Source organism: Morone saxatilis, unplaced genomic scaffold, assembly GCF_004916995.1.
Source record: "Morone saxatilis isolate NCDOM2014 unplaced genomic scaffold, NCSU_SB_2.0 Contig16, whole genome shotgun sequence".
NCBI classification, from domain to species: Eukaryota; Metazoa; Chordata; class Actinopteri; family Moronidae; genus Morone; species Morone saxatilis.
This window is the reverse complement of record NW_023339718.1, coordinates 22,591,835-22,605,951: the sequence shown is the minus strand read 5'-3', so window position 1 is coordinate 22,605,951 and position 14,117 is coordinate 22,591,835. Positions and strand designations below refer to the sequence as shown.

Sequence of the window (14,117 nt, the reverse complement as noted above, 5' to 3'; positions counted from 1 at the left end):
TATGTTTTCATTAGTGTATTATCAGCTGAATTGAGGAATTGTTGTGTTTTGGTTACCTTACAATGAGCCCTTCATATCTATAGACACCATGGGTCGTTTCTACAGTAGCCCAGAAGGGACAAACCAAACACTGGCTCTAGATAGGGGCGTTCACACTTGTCATGCATTTCGCAGCCACTGTAGTTTCTCCTTCACGCTTGGCATGGGAGGGTGAAGTGAGTTGCAAACTGCAACTACACAGCTAAATGCCACTAAATTCTACACACTGGTCCTCTACAATGGCTCAAATGACTACGTTTGATGTCACAGTGGCCTCTTTTAAAGACATACCCACAGAAAATGATCACCTGACTTTGCGGTCTGAGTGTTTTACTGTCTTTCAGCTAATTATTTTGGTTATATGGCCAGCAACTTACTGTTTTGGTCTGTTTACATTCATCAGTTTGCCAGACACACAAATCCAAATGAATGCTAATGCTGTTGGATGTATTAATAGGTTATTGTTTGCTAACACGTTGCCAAGGTGATAATAAGTCAATGTTAAATAAATGTCCTGTTTATACATATATTTTAAACGTCTTAATGGGAATTGAACCATGAACTATTCATTTTCCTCACTCCTCTTACAAAAAAGAGGTGCTATTTATCAAGATATCACATCAGTGTACACTGTAGTTCATTTATAGTTGAAACTTACAGCTGCTGCATTGCATTGGAGCAGAGAGACACAGCACCAACTATGCCACGGTTAGTGGTTTGAGCTCTTATCATTATTAGTGAACCCTTTTTTCCTAGAGCCAGCTCTCCGACCTCTATACCCCTCCAACACACGCACACACGCACACACAACCCCCAACAAATGCTCTGAATGATTAAATCAATCTGAGCTCCAGCAATGCCAAGTGTTCTCTCTATTCCTGCTCCCTCCCTCACTCCCTCCTTCCCTATGGACCCCCAGTAGCTGAGGCCTCCTGTCGGGTCTGTGCGGCTGGCTTGGAACTGCAGAGTGAACACCCATGACCCATCCAACAGCACCCACCCCTGGGCCTGCAGCACTATCAAAGAGCTCAGCTGAAATGGAAGAAGAGGCTGTCCGCGGCAACAGCTCAATCGCTGGGGCTCTGATTTCTAAACAGGCATGGAGGAGATGTACATTTGGCTTGCACGGATCGATCCACATCATTTTATGCCGTGGTGGTGCCTGCGGGCTCCCATGATGCTCTGTGGTGGTGCATGCCGCAGGATGACTCCAGTGAACCTGCTGAAGAGCGGAGGTAATGTGAGCCTAACATTTCGACACAAATAGAGGCTCACACAGCAGGAGCTCGGCCAGGGCCTGACTGAATAGTAGTTGCAGTGGGGATACTAGCAGAATAAGAGGATTACAGTATTTCCCGCAAATACGATGATGACAAGTTAGTGCGGACACCATGGCAACAACAGAGGACATGTGAAGTGGTTGAATTTATTCAACACACTTGTCAAACTAGGGCATAAAAAGGCTTAGCCAAGCTCTTCTTGTTGGAGAATTATCAACCATTGAATTCAGGCTAATTGCTGTTTGTGGGTTCTAGTGCTGAGTAAGCTTAATTTGTCCTATTGTCTCATATGATGTGTCTGCTAAGGACATTTTGTGTGTGTGTGTGTGTGTGTGTAGCATGTACATTAGTGCAGCACATCTGGCTCCGTGGCTGAAGGAACCTCATATACACTGCAGCACTGCCCTCTATTCTGCAAAGCTCTGCAGCAGCCACAATTGATTTCATCACAACCATAACACTGGGTGGCTCAGAGTCGCTCATTTGCAGTGCTCCTCCATGGTACACGGAGCTCTGAATCTGGGAAACACACACGTCAAGAGATGGGAAGAGGGGAAACATGCTTTATTAATGAGCTAGCACCCAAAAAAGCACTTAAGTGAGGTTTCCAATTACGCTGTTGCAAACTCAAAACGATCACTAAAGTCCCTCGTAGTGGGATGGTGTACCTCCACACTCTGGTCATTTCTCTTCTAGTCCTAGAAGACCTTTCTGCTGTAGGAGGCAGGAAAGACAGCTTGCGTCCACCATCGCTCAGTCCCAGCTGGCCAAAGCTCCTGGCTTTCACCCTCCACAGAAGACCGCCGCAGCGCGAGCCCTGCACATCAAAAACCCTCCCACACATAATGCCCGGCATTGATGAATACGCTGGCATCTCCTCCGCCACATTCATGTTCTGACAGTGTCCCTTTATATTTGCTGCCAGCTCTTAAGTAGGGGAGAAAAACATTTTCCTGTCTTTATTTGACAGCCTCTTCATGAGGCCATCTCGCATGACCTCCACATAAATTAGCTGTCACGTTGCTGCTGGGCCAGAGTGACCAGTATGGAAATGGACAGGCAGAATGTGTGTTGTTTTTCTGCTTATATGCAAGAATTCAAATACTACTCATCACAGATAATTCACAATTTCTGTAAAGGAGAAATACAATTCAGTTTCAGCAGCACACAACCACTTACAATTAAAGAAATGCAATGTTGTTAGTCAGTTTTAGAGGAGCTGGTAGGCAGATTTTTTTACCTTTGACAGAGCAAGGGTAGTGTCAGTTTCCCACATAACTAGTCTTTATGCTAAGCTAAGCTAACAAGCTGCTGGATGTAGTTAACATTAACATACAGATGGTGTGAGAGTGGTATAAATCTTCTCATCTGACTCTCAGCCAGAAAGGAAATAAATGTATTCCTTTAAGTTAGGTACTTTTTCATTTCCCATAATGCAACAACTCTAAAGGAATGTGAAATGATTGCTTTCATGGTGTGTCAGTAGAGAAATTACTGTCATGAACAAGACTTGAATTCAAAAGAATCTGTTTCCGGAAATGATGGACATTGAGGTTATTACTGAGAAAACGAGGGTCTTTAGTTTCTGTCTTTGTAGCTCATTAAAAATAAAGCATTACTCACTACTGATTTCAAAAAGAAATTCTGAAACATTGATCTCATTATTCCCTTAAAGCTGTAATTGCTCTCATTTGTTTTTATGCTATGAATTTTTAGTTAAATCCCCAAATTGATTAATGTGTTCTATCTTACCTACCAAATCTCAATTACCCCTCCTGTAAATGCTCAGGCAAACTAAATAATGTTGCTCAGCGCAGCAGGAGAGCCAACATTAATGCAGTCAAAGGAAAGAACTTATGTATATAAATCTCTAATGAGGTTCACTCATATTCTGCATACATTTACAACCGTGAGGAATCTTTTCTCTCTCGAGACTGAAACCATAGTTGGCTGCTTCTCTGTGTGTCCTTTCAAGTACAGTTTCAGGATTCCCGTGCTGTCAGTGGGCTGTATGCCTAGAGATTTTGCAAGTGACAACAATATTTGTAATGTTTATCTGCTTAATAAAATGTAACTAGAAGAGAAAGTGAGTTGGCCTTCCATTCCTCATCTAAATTGGACTAGAGTAAAATCACTGATGATTATAGCAAATGAAATCTCTGGGGTTTTGCTTATGAAATGATGAATACATTATGATGGGCTGGCTGTACTGCCCGATCAGTACATCCCGTCCCATCGGTACTGCGCACTGTGCAACTCTCAACAGTACTTTGACTTACAGATGCATCTTAACAGATAAAAACATGGGTAGGTTGGTAGATAGATAGGTTGGTAGCTTGAGAATATCTAAACTAGTCTTATATGTTACCATTTCTAAAAATGTTTGAACTCATAATTGTTATATAGAGGGGGTGATAACGCACACAATAAAAACACATATTAATATATCACAGCAACTGAACTAGTCATTGTAAGTACATGCTAGTATTAACATCCAAACACTGTAGAGGGAAAATGGGACAAAGTGCATTGGAGGGGGATTCTAAGAGGCCAGTAATTGGCTCTGATGGTGTAGTGCACCAAGGACAGGTCGCCTGAGATTTGACCTCAGCTCTGACACGACTAAAAATGCCAGATGGCCAACCTGTTCCGCTAGACTGCCTTTAACATGAGCGTTTTCTCAATTGACTTGTTCCCTTAAAAATCTTCATTTGAGGGTTTTTTTTTTGGCATAAAGATGTCCTTTTCAGTGGAACAGACAACAAGCTGTACTCTCCAGAGGCCGGGCCTGCACTCAGTAGAAAGTTCAAGAGGACAGGGTTTTCCCACACTGCATCTCACTACATGCCACCTACCCATGATTCACTTTTTGCTGCTTATCTGGGTCCAGCGAAGTCAGCAAAAACGAGCAGAAATGCAATTTTGAGGTAGCCAAAATGGAAGCTCTCCACTCTACGGCTGAGCATAAAGATTGTATCCGAGGAAATCCCAAAAATACAGCTTTGCCAAAGTCAAATACCCATCCACATAGCACTTGACCATAAGTGATTCAAAAACCTTCATGAATCAGTCATACATGGAAAGAGTCAACTCTTTGAAAAACAATGTGGGATCCTCGCCATGGGCGTTCAGCAAACAAAACAAACAAACAAATAAGACTTCAGTGCACTGTTCGTCGGATCTCAGGAAAAGGCAAAGACCTTGGTCTGCTGACCCCAGTTTACAGAGATTCTGACTACACGCGCTACAGAGAAATAGTTTAAGTGTTGTACTATCTCATCAAGTTCCCCCGAGTTCTTTGTGAAGCAATTACTTTCTAAAGCAAACAAATTACAAATACTGTTCAGGTGCCTTATCCCCCCTTGAACCATCTAATGATGTGCCAACTTCATTTCACACTGTCAAGCTCCGGTGCGAACGTCAAATAGGAACAAAGCCACAAATTATCTGCTGCAAGGCTGCAGGCAAATATGTACTCTGAAGATCTGCAACTATAAAATGTGTCAATGAATTGGTCACTGAGATATCGATTGACCGAAGTGTGACACCGGTGTAGCAGATGTAGTAGATTACAGTAAATGTTTTCAGCTCATTGGAGCTTTTCAATAAAAAGCACAGATCCAGAGACATTACAAATGATGAAAGATTTTACAAAATGCCAAGTGAGTCATACTCAACTTCAAAAATGATCATTTGTCACATCACCTTGTTAATTATAATTTGCAGGAACACTTGGAGTTGGTGGGTCATTTAACTTTGGTTGTAATTGCTGAATATTAAATGATGCCACTTCATATCATAAAGGCCATGCCATGTCTAAATGGATAGATGGTGAGCCACTGTTCCTTTTACACCTCAGAGGTCAGCGCCTATCACTCTCAAGTAACTCTGGGGATAATTAATGAACCTTGCTTGCTTGGGGGTTCCTGGACCTGGAGGATTTAGTTTTTCTGTAGTCTTGAATTGAATTTCAAGTTTAAGCATTGTGGTGGAGAAACCATTTGTAAATGAAAAAAGAGAGGAAAATACATTCATCAGTATTCTGTCTTGAATTATATGTGTCATTACATAACATTTGTGCAATAATAATAATAATAATAATAATAATAATTGTTCCCCAGTAGAAACTTCCCTCCTCAAGGAACCTTTTTGAACTGTAAAGGTTTCTCCACAGTGGCAATAGTAAGGAACCCCAAAAGGTTCCTCAAGGCGTTTCTACTTCTAAGAGTGTACAATTAAAAGAGGAACTCTTTAATGAATTTCATTTAGATATGACAAGTGGTTTGCTGCATGTTCTTGTGTTGACACTGCTCAGGACAGCTCCAGTGATTACAATTAAGCAGCTCTTATCCCTGGACATAATCAAGGGCCAGTATGTAGAGGACGGGGTTAATCCTCAAAACCCAAGTCTGGGAGTGGAGGAGGAGGCCGTGGTGGGGGGTGCAGAGTATGGACAGACACGCAGATGACCGGTCATCCATAGTTCTGTTTGAGCACCGTCTCAAGTGGAAGCCATCAGATAAAAAACACCAACATTATACATACAGTATTCAGTACAGGGGAAATAAAGGTATACTGCTACAACAATGCACTGAGGGAGGGGGAGAGAGTGGAGAGGGGGGGGCAGACAGGTTTCAGGACGATTCAGGAGAGGAATTCAATCAGTGCTCTATGTTAATGCAGAGCCCATGACAGGGAGGGCGTAAGAACGGGGAGTGGATTATCAGCGAGTCAGCATGTTACAAAGCACAGGCCAGCTGATGTTCCAATAACAACCCCAGCCGAGGTCCCAACAATCGGGCACAGCGATGATGCCACCAAAATCTCATTTAAAACCAATTTTGACACAAGCGTCATCGTACGTCTAGCAGCAGAGAGCTGCCTGCACTGACCCCCGTGTTTAAGGCTACAACACAACGTCAGACTGAAAAAAAAGAAAGATACTGACAATATGACTCACAGCAAACAACTGCAGACAAAATATCTCCGCTATAGACAAAGTTGTGATGGGAGTAATGAAGAACTCTGGTTTAGTCCTTAACAGATAGAAACCATGTGGAACAGATGTTAATATGTCCTACAAAATAAACATACAGTTAACTTTGCTAAAGTTAAGTGCGAATGCTGAAAAACTGAAGATAAAGTTAACATTTCACTATCCGTGTGGCTTTCTTACAGATAGGACTATCGATTTTTTACCTGCACCTTTTTTTACACAGTTCCAGTTACAGTGGCCTACTGTTTCCTTTATTATTCTGAGCAAAAGGGAGTTCAGTTAACCGTAAAAGTAGGCTTACTTGCTTTTGTACTTTTCTGGCAGAACAAATGCAACTCGTGCCTGGGACCCTACTCTCTTTCCAGTGGCTAAACCGAAAAAGCAAATACTTTTAAAAACGGACGTAAAAAAGCTACATTTTGCACCATCACAAAATCCCCTGTTAAAACAAAGCCACAGCGTCTACCTCTTACAAAACATCTAAATTTAACCCCTTGACAGAGGCAATCGATACAATTCTAACACAGTTCTGCAATCACACGGTGTTTGCGCAGCCCAAACAAAGACATGAGTTATAGCCTTTGCAGGATGGGCGATGTAGAACAGGTGCCAAGACAACAGAGCAGTGCCAGGATGGGTGGCCGAGGGACTGGGGGGCGGGAAGGCCAGGGAGGTTGGAGGTGCATGTTAATCACTTCAGGAGCAGGAGGCAGAGCTCTGCAGGTGTCTGTCCCACAAAGAAGCATTCACTCTGGCTCCGGACTGGCTTTCCCCTGACCACTCGCTATCACAAACCGCTTCAGTCACAACAGCCACAAAACACAGCGTGCATGATCCGACGGAGCCGAAGAACTCGGAATCACAATCATTTTAGTCTCCATTTGCACTGAACACACAGGAACAAGCCTGAGTGAGTGTCACTTGAAAAAAATCCTGTGCACTATAATACCTTTGCTGATAATTAACAATCACTAGCATGTGACCCAGTCAAGAAATACTGCATACATTTTGAAAACACTTTATCCAATAAGCACTCAAGGGTGTGAAGAATATCATTTACAATCGTTCACAATACTATTTCGATGTAGGCCTAATAATGCTACTGCTCTATAATTCCTGATAATTCCCACGCACACTAATGAAATGCTACACTGACCATGAAACTATAATGAGGTAGGTATAAGGCTAATATGATTAACATAACATTGGCTCTCAATGTAGAGTGGTAATACATTTATGTGCGTATGCAAAGGGGAATTTCTTCTCTATTGTTAGAGCTGGAACTGCACACTTGTAAAAAATAAAAATAAAAAGGCACATGGTCAAAACCGTCTCCACATTTAGCAGCAGAGGAATACACTGTAGCTTAAAGACTGTGCTCGATTGACTCTCTCTGACTGCAGCCTACGGAGATGTTTGGTGACGTCATGTCTAATTAGCCACAACAATTGATTTGCAGGGTCTTTGACTGAAATGCAAAATTCTCATATGATAACAGCAAAAGCACAGGTGTCATTAATAATATTAATGAGGGTTGCACTCAGTTGCACTTTACCTGTTCCAGGGTCCGACTCGTGTGCCTGTTGGCTGACTAACATGGCTGGATGGACACTTAAATGTTACAGAGGTGCTGTTAAAGGTATTAATTACACCTTTTCTTGCTATGGTGAGTCAAACTGTCTGTTATCATTTGGTTTTAGCAGGGTTTTACTTAAAAGCTCGAATAATATTCTTTTTTTTTCATTCGTTCATCTTTTCTATGAGAACACATCATGATGTGTGATTTACTTACGTTATATAAATGTAAATCTGAATACAGACAGCAGATACCTACTTTTTCTTTTTAGGTTTTTTTTTTTGCAATTTAAGTCCCTTAATCCCTGTTCCTGTGTAACTGCACACTGCAAGAAGGTAGGCTCTAAAACCCTTATCATTTTAAAATGACAAAGAAAAAAGTGCAATTAGGGCTCTTGACAACTGATGCAGAGAGAACATTCCCCTGTTGCTACTGTTGGGGAGCTTTATGGTGTGATTAAAATGGCTGGCTTAGTCGAGTAGCAAATACTTGTATATATAAAATAAAACAGCCAAAGGGGTTGTGAAGATAGTTTCTCTGGTGTGGTAAATTAGCATCTGGAAATGATCCGTCTCAAGTATCAGCTGGCCAATCTGCGAGGAAATGTATAGAATTCAAAAAACATTTCCTTGATTTGTTTGTTGTTGTTGTTGTTTTAGTGGATTCGTCTTTCATTTAAAGGCAGTAATAAATGTTGCCAATCAACATGCCCTACTGAAAATTCAGCATGATATGATCCAGCCTGAAGAGAATACTCATTGTCTGCATATACTTAATCTGTGGATGTTTTTGCTTTAAAATACCCATGGTCTATTGCAGTGCCTTGCAACTGTTATTGCAGTGTGTTGCAAAACCAATTAATGCATGGAGACTTCTTTTTCCTCTGTTAGTTACTCTTCTTTTTCAAGTGCCAAGAGCACTTCTGATGTAAATAACAATACGAAACATTGGCCATACTAGCTGTTTTGACACATCTCAGCCATCAGAAACACTCCAAGACCTTTATGTCACATAAAACAGCCTTCTTGCTATGTTTTTTTCCTGCCAACTTCGTTGTCCCTGGAAACATTTCACACAAGCGTAGGAGCAGAAGGTCAGTCAGTGTCCGCAGCCCTTACGGAGCACATACTGTCTTGTCTCGTATCTGTTGCCTACTATGAGGCCAACACACAGAAATAAACACCAGTGGCAGCAGACAACTCCTCCATCTCTTCCACTAGCAGAGTGATTTCATTTTGAATACATTATACGAATGTTTTTGCGATGGCTGCATAGAAGCAGAGACCTCTGACTAATACATTGTTAAAAAGGTATGGTGAAACAGGTATGTAGCATTTCAACCATAATCTTCTTCTATGACTCACTGTCACAGGAGCACTAAGACATGATTATCCCTCTGTGATACACTTGTGACCCACCTGTCCAAGGTGTGGTTCTTTAGCCCAATGTATGCAGGGACAGGCTCCAGCTCCCCCACAGTCTTGAACAGTATCGGCGATATAGGAAATGAATGTATCGAAAGCCTGGTTTTCAGAGAGAAGAAGAAATCCTACTCAGACAGTGACATGGCAAGTTAGTTCCTGCAGACGTGAGACGAGGACAGGATCTGACAGTAACCAGCTCCTACATTTATATCCAAATCGCCAACATGCTCCAGGGCTGACAGTTAGGAATACTACATCTTCTTCAAGCACCGCACTTCCTAATAAATTGGTGCATTAGAGCATGAACTGCTCTTGAGATTAAAACCGACCTCAGGTCTTGTCAAGTCCATTAGAAAAATGACATTTTAACCTTTAAGCTCTTCAAGTGGTGATATGAGAATTGGTTCCTTCAACAAAAAAAGTCTATTTCAAAGAAAGAGCAGATCAGCTGGGGTCAGATCTGCTGGGTGAAAAAAGCGATAGAATGATTTTTAGTTCTCCACAATACGCAGCTGTTTTTCTGGTCATTAATTCGTTTTTGAACTGGTGATCGTGGTAGTGAATTTTAACAACTGTGGGGTTTTTTTGCCTGAGGAAAAACTGAATATATAATAGAGGACAAAACAAAGCTGTTATATTTGGTCGGCATACAGGAAAGCGTGTGATAACTTAAGCAGGAAACAAAAATTTTACACATTAGCATTCATGAGAGGTCTTCTTGTTTACCACCGGTTATGGAGCATTTTTCAGTCTTCAGCACAGTCACAGGTGGTGTGGAAATTCTCGTCCTGTCCGGAGACTGCTCCGTGTTTGAGTTGCAAATATGTCGTGTTCTGAATGAGCTGCTACCTGATTACCAATGAGCCCCAAATGTATTCTGTGAAAGTGAAGATGTGCTGACACAGTAGCCTGTGTCAGCGGAGACCTCGTACGGTTGTACACATACGGGCCTCCCGTACAAGGCAGAACTGCTAATAAATAGGGTTTGCAGCAATCGTTTCCCTTATAAAAACAACCAGTTAACATAGTGCACATATAGTCAGAAGGTCCTTGAGTGAGTTGGCAGGCGAAATCTGGAGCACCTGGCCTCAGCGCTCACTACCATGTAGCCCCCAGTGATCTGTGCGGATCTGTCTCTTTTCCTGCACCTGCAACCCTTTTTCTAGTTTTGCTTAGCTGTTTGTTCCACACTTCACAACTCCCCACACTACACTGTCCACACACACACAGTTGTGCTATACTGCTGACTAACCTTGTGTGTTTATTTTATAGAAAAAGGATTCAAACTTTGGCATTGAATGTCCAGTTTACCGTTTGGCATGGCCCTACAGGCAGGAGTATGACAGTATGTGAATAAGAGATATTATGAAGTATACCTTCACCTAACTGTCATTAATGTCGTAAACGAATGGGTGAACCTGCTATATGCACTGACCAACATAGCCTGTTGGGTTTCTTAAATCTGCAAATCACACCAGATCTCTTTTAACAATCTATCCTTATTTATTAAAAATAATATATTATTTGATTAATGGCATTAAGGTTATATGTTAGAGATGGGCTATTGCACCTTTCCCACTCTGAGAGTATTTGCCCCACAAACAGTGCTACATTAAACCAAAACCAGAAGCTTCTTACAGCCGGGTGTGTGTTCAGTATTTCAAAGGTTTCGTGTGGAGGACATTCAAACTCAAGAATAAGCCAATGCAAATGAACTGCACATGCTCACAATTAGTTGCTATAATTGCATCCAAGCACATCCTGAGGCCATTAGTGCTAGCTGGGTGTGAAAAGGCTGACCAGCACCAATCAAAGTCTACTGAGAACTTCATTTGAGGCTTCGTAATGGCCTGAGCTCAGGTCGTTGTTTTGAAGCGTTCAGTCATTCTGGCGGCTGCTGCTCGCCTGGGACATTGAATACAGCACTCTTAACCCAACAACACCAGGCGTCCGGCCCCTGACTGACTGCCGCCCCTTCTCCAAATAAGGTCATTAGAGGAGAGAAACCGGAAGACTCTCCATGGTAACTCACTCACAAACAGGAGGGGCAAAACAATGGACTAGTAAGGATGAGATGATTGACAGCTCGTTGCGGGCTCGCGCTCGCTGCCTTTGACTGCATCCATTAGCGATAAGAGCTTACAACAACACACCAATACACAGAATAAATGACGTTTTATACGCGTATTTGATACAATGAGCCAGTCAGCAGCACGAAACCTAGCTCCCTTTGTCGTACCACATCAAAAAACACCGACTATTTCACAAAAGCGCGATAAATCTTTCCAAACACACCGGGTCCGTGTACCCTCATCAATATGCCTCATCTGAGCACCTGCTCGCTCAGCCGTAAGGCAGCCGACGGTTTATTTTCACCTTTCCTGTGTCAGTTTACATTCGTATTGCACTACTGTCATTACATTGTTGTCACACCCTCCTCCTGAGTTGTAACGACACAGGCTAAAACTTGGCGTTGCGAGGTAATCACCACATGTATCTGCGCGAGAAAGCAGAGAGCTGCGTTGACGTTACCTCAGTTTCTGTTGTTCATCCTCCCCCGTGTGATGGGTGTGCGGTAGTCCGAGCCCCGGCTGGATCAACGCTGTTGTGCATGCAACTTGGCTGCTGCAGGGATAGACAGACAGATTGGTAGACAGATAGATAGATACTACTGTTACAACCGTCCAAATCCCAAACTGTAGTGGTCAGGTAGCTGCTCGCGCGTCCCTTCAGTCACGCGCGCGCACGCAGGGAAAAAAAAGCCCGAAGTGTCCTAACTGATGTAAAAGTTATTTGTTGTACTCTTAGCGACTGTCGTTGGGTGTTAGTAATTAGTAACCGCGCCGCTGTGTTGTCTGAACAGGCAGAGCAGCCTCTATCGCTCTCATCCACAACAGGGCTGGATGCTGTCGGTCACAGCAAGTGTCTCCGCCCCATCACCACACGCACCGTACTGGAGGACAATCACTGATTGGTTTTGTTGTTGTGGTTGTTGTTGATGATTTTATCTACAAATGAACAATTAAGGAATTTGTTCTTATTATCACTTTCAGTTGTTCTCATGTGGTTAATACTCAGTGCTATAATTACATCCAAACAGTATCCTGTTAACTCGCCCATTAAATGCCACAAAACACAGAATATCAGTCCCTCATATGTCTCACTTATATCTTATATTTTATTTTATCATTTCGTCCGTACTCTGTTTCCCCTGATTCGGCACATCTATTGTTATATTAATTTACTGGTACTGTGGCATCGTCAAGTCAGCACAAATACAAAGAAAACCTCTAGTGAATATTTTTTCAAAGTAAACGTTTTCAAAGCGACACACTGAAACAGTGCAATATGTTTAGATCCTTGCAGAAGAAATAATTAGTTTGGTTTTACATTTTAAAACAGTCTACAAGCTTCAGAGTACTGTGCTATGTATGTATAAGTAATCTATCTATCTATCTATCTATCTATCTATCTATCTATCTATCTATCTATCCCTAATAACGTTATCAAAGAAAAAGCTGCGCTCTCAAAATGTTGCGGTCTCAACAAACCATGCCTAAAATCCATACTGTAGGTAATTTCACCAAAATATGTTTATATGATCCATGCTTTTATTTTGAATGCAACTGTGTCCAGCCGGAAACGCAATGCTTGTGAACTGACCAATTACAGCCAACTTCAGAGCTCTGTTGGAAGTGCACTCGTTTTAAGTATTTACAGTGCCGGGGTGGGCGGGATTCTGGACAACGCCGAAGAATAAACCCTCGCATCCGCTGTGAAAGGCTTATGAGACGACCGGAGAAACAAATCGACGGCACTCAATGTGAACACTTCCTTTTAGTTGTCAACAACGAGTGTAAAGGGACAGTGAGTACAACTAGCCGACAGCACACACTGTTCAACTGTTGAAGACAGCGGACAAACATCTGCACTTGAATGTGTGCCGCTTAACTAAGTTTAGGTAGGTAGCTAACGTTCGCCTGGTTAGTCTCTGCCATTGTTACGTGAGACTGTGAAATGCTAACGATAGCTAGTTTTTGCTCGGGTTACCAAGTAATGCTGAAACTAGTCTGCTGGTAGAGGCAGAACTAGTCATATGTCACGATGTTACTTAACCAGTTTGATCTGCAAGGCGAGAGTTGTTTACACAGAACACACAGCGGCTATGCTATTTGGCTAGCTCATCTTTAACCACGGCTGTAGCAACTATTAATAGCTTGTTATTAGACTGTTAACTTGCAGTCAATGTTGCCTGTCTAATAAATAATATAATAGTATAACTTTTAGCTTGGTAAGGGGCTACAATAATCTGTAGTATCAGATTATAACCGAGCACATCATTGAATGACATTGTGACTCATGAAGGAGCTTCTGAACCTCTCTTACTTAAGTGCTACCTTTGTACTCCTTACAGTAACAAGAATCATAAAGATAATAAATGTTTGTGATACTATTCCTAACACTTGCTATTCTGAACATGGGACAGGTTCACAGAGGCACACACACACACACAGCATGCCCTCTGGATGGTCCTTTTGTTTGCCCTACAGCCATGTAAGTACTGAAATAAGTGTATGTGTTCTGATGAGTGCATCGTAAAGATATGGCACATTCATAAGTCTTTTTCTTCCCAATACGTTCTCTATGAACACAGACAGTGAAGAAACCCTTTAGCTGCTGTTATCTCAATCTGTATCATATTGCACAGTCTGAACGAACCCAGGTCATGATCTTGTTTCACAACACATGTCTTTATTTCTACAGTCACCACACTCCCACACACCCATGCCAGAACTAAACAC

At 42.1% G+C, this 14,117-nt stretch overlaps 2 protein-coding genes across 3 annotated transcripts in view; one reads left to right on the top strand and one right to left on the bottom strand.

Annotated features, from left to right (window-relative positions):
• Positions 1 to 12,178, bottom strand: part of arvcfb (ARVCF delta catenin family member b) — a 198,551-nt gene extending 186,373 nt beyond the window's left edge. Inside the window, exon 1 of the mRNA XM_035658049.1 lies at positions 11,848 to 12,178. The gene's annotated coding sequence lies outside the window, so the exon portion shown is untranslated. The remainder of the gene's footprint in view (positions 1 to 11,847) is intronic.
• An 885-nt stretch (positions 12,179 to 13,063) lies between these two features.
• Positions 13,064 to 14,117, top strand: part of tango2 (transport and golgi organization 2 homolog (Drosophila)) — a gene marked incomplete in the record, with an annotated part of 18,299 nt that continues 17,245 nt past the window's right edge. The window contains 1 exon segment of one of the 2 annotated variants that reach the window (XM_035658343.1): positions 13,064 to 13,276. 2 annotated transcript variants of the gene reach the window in all.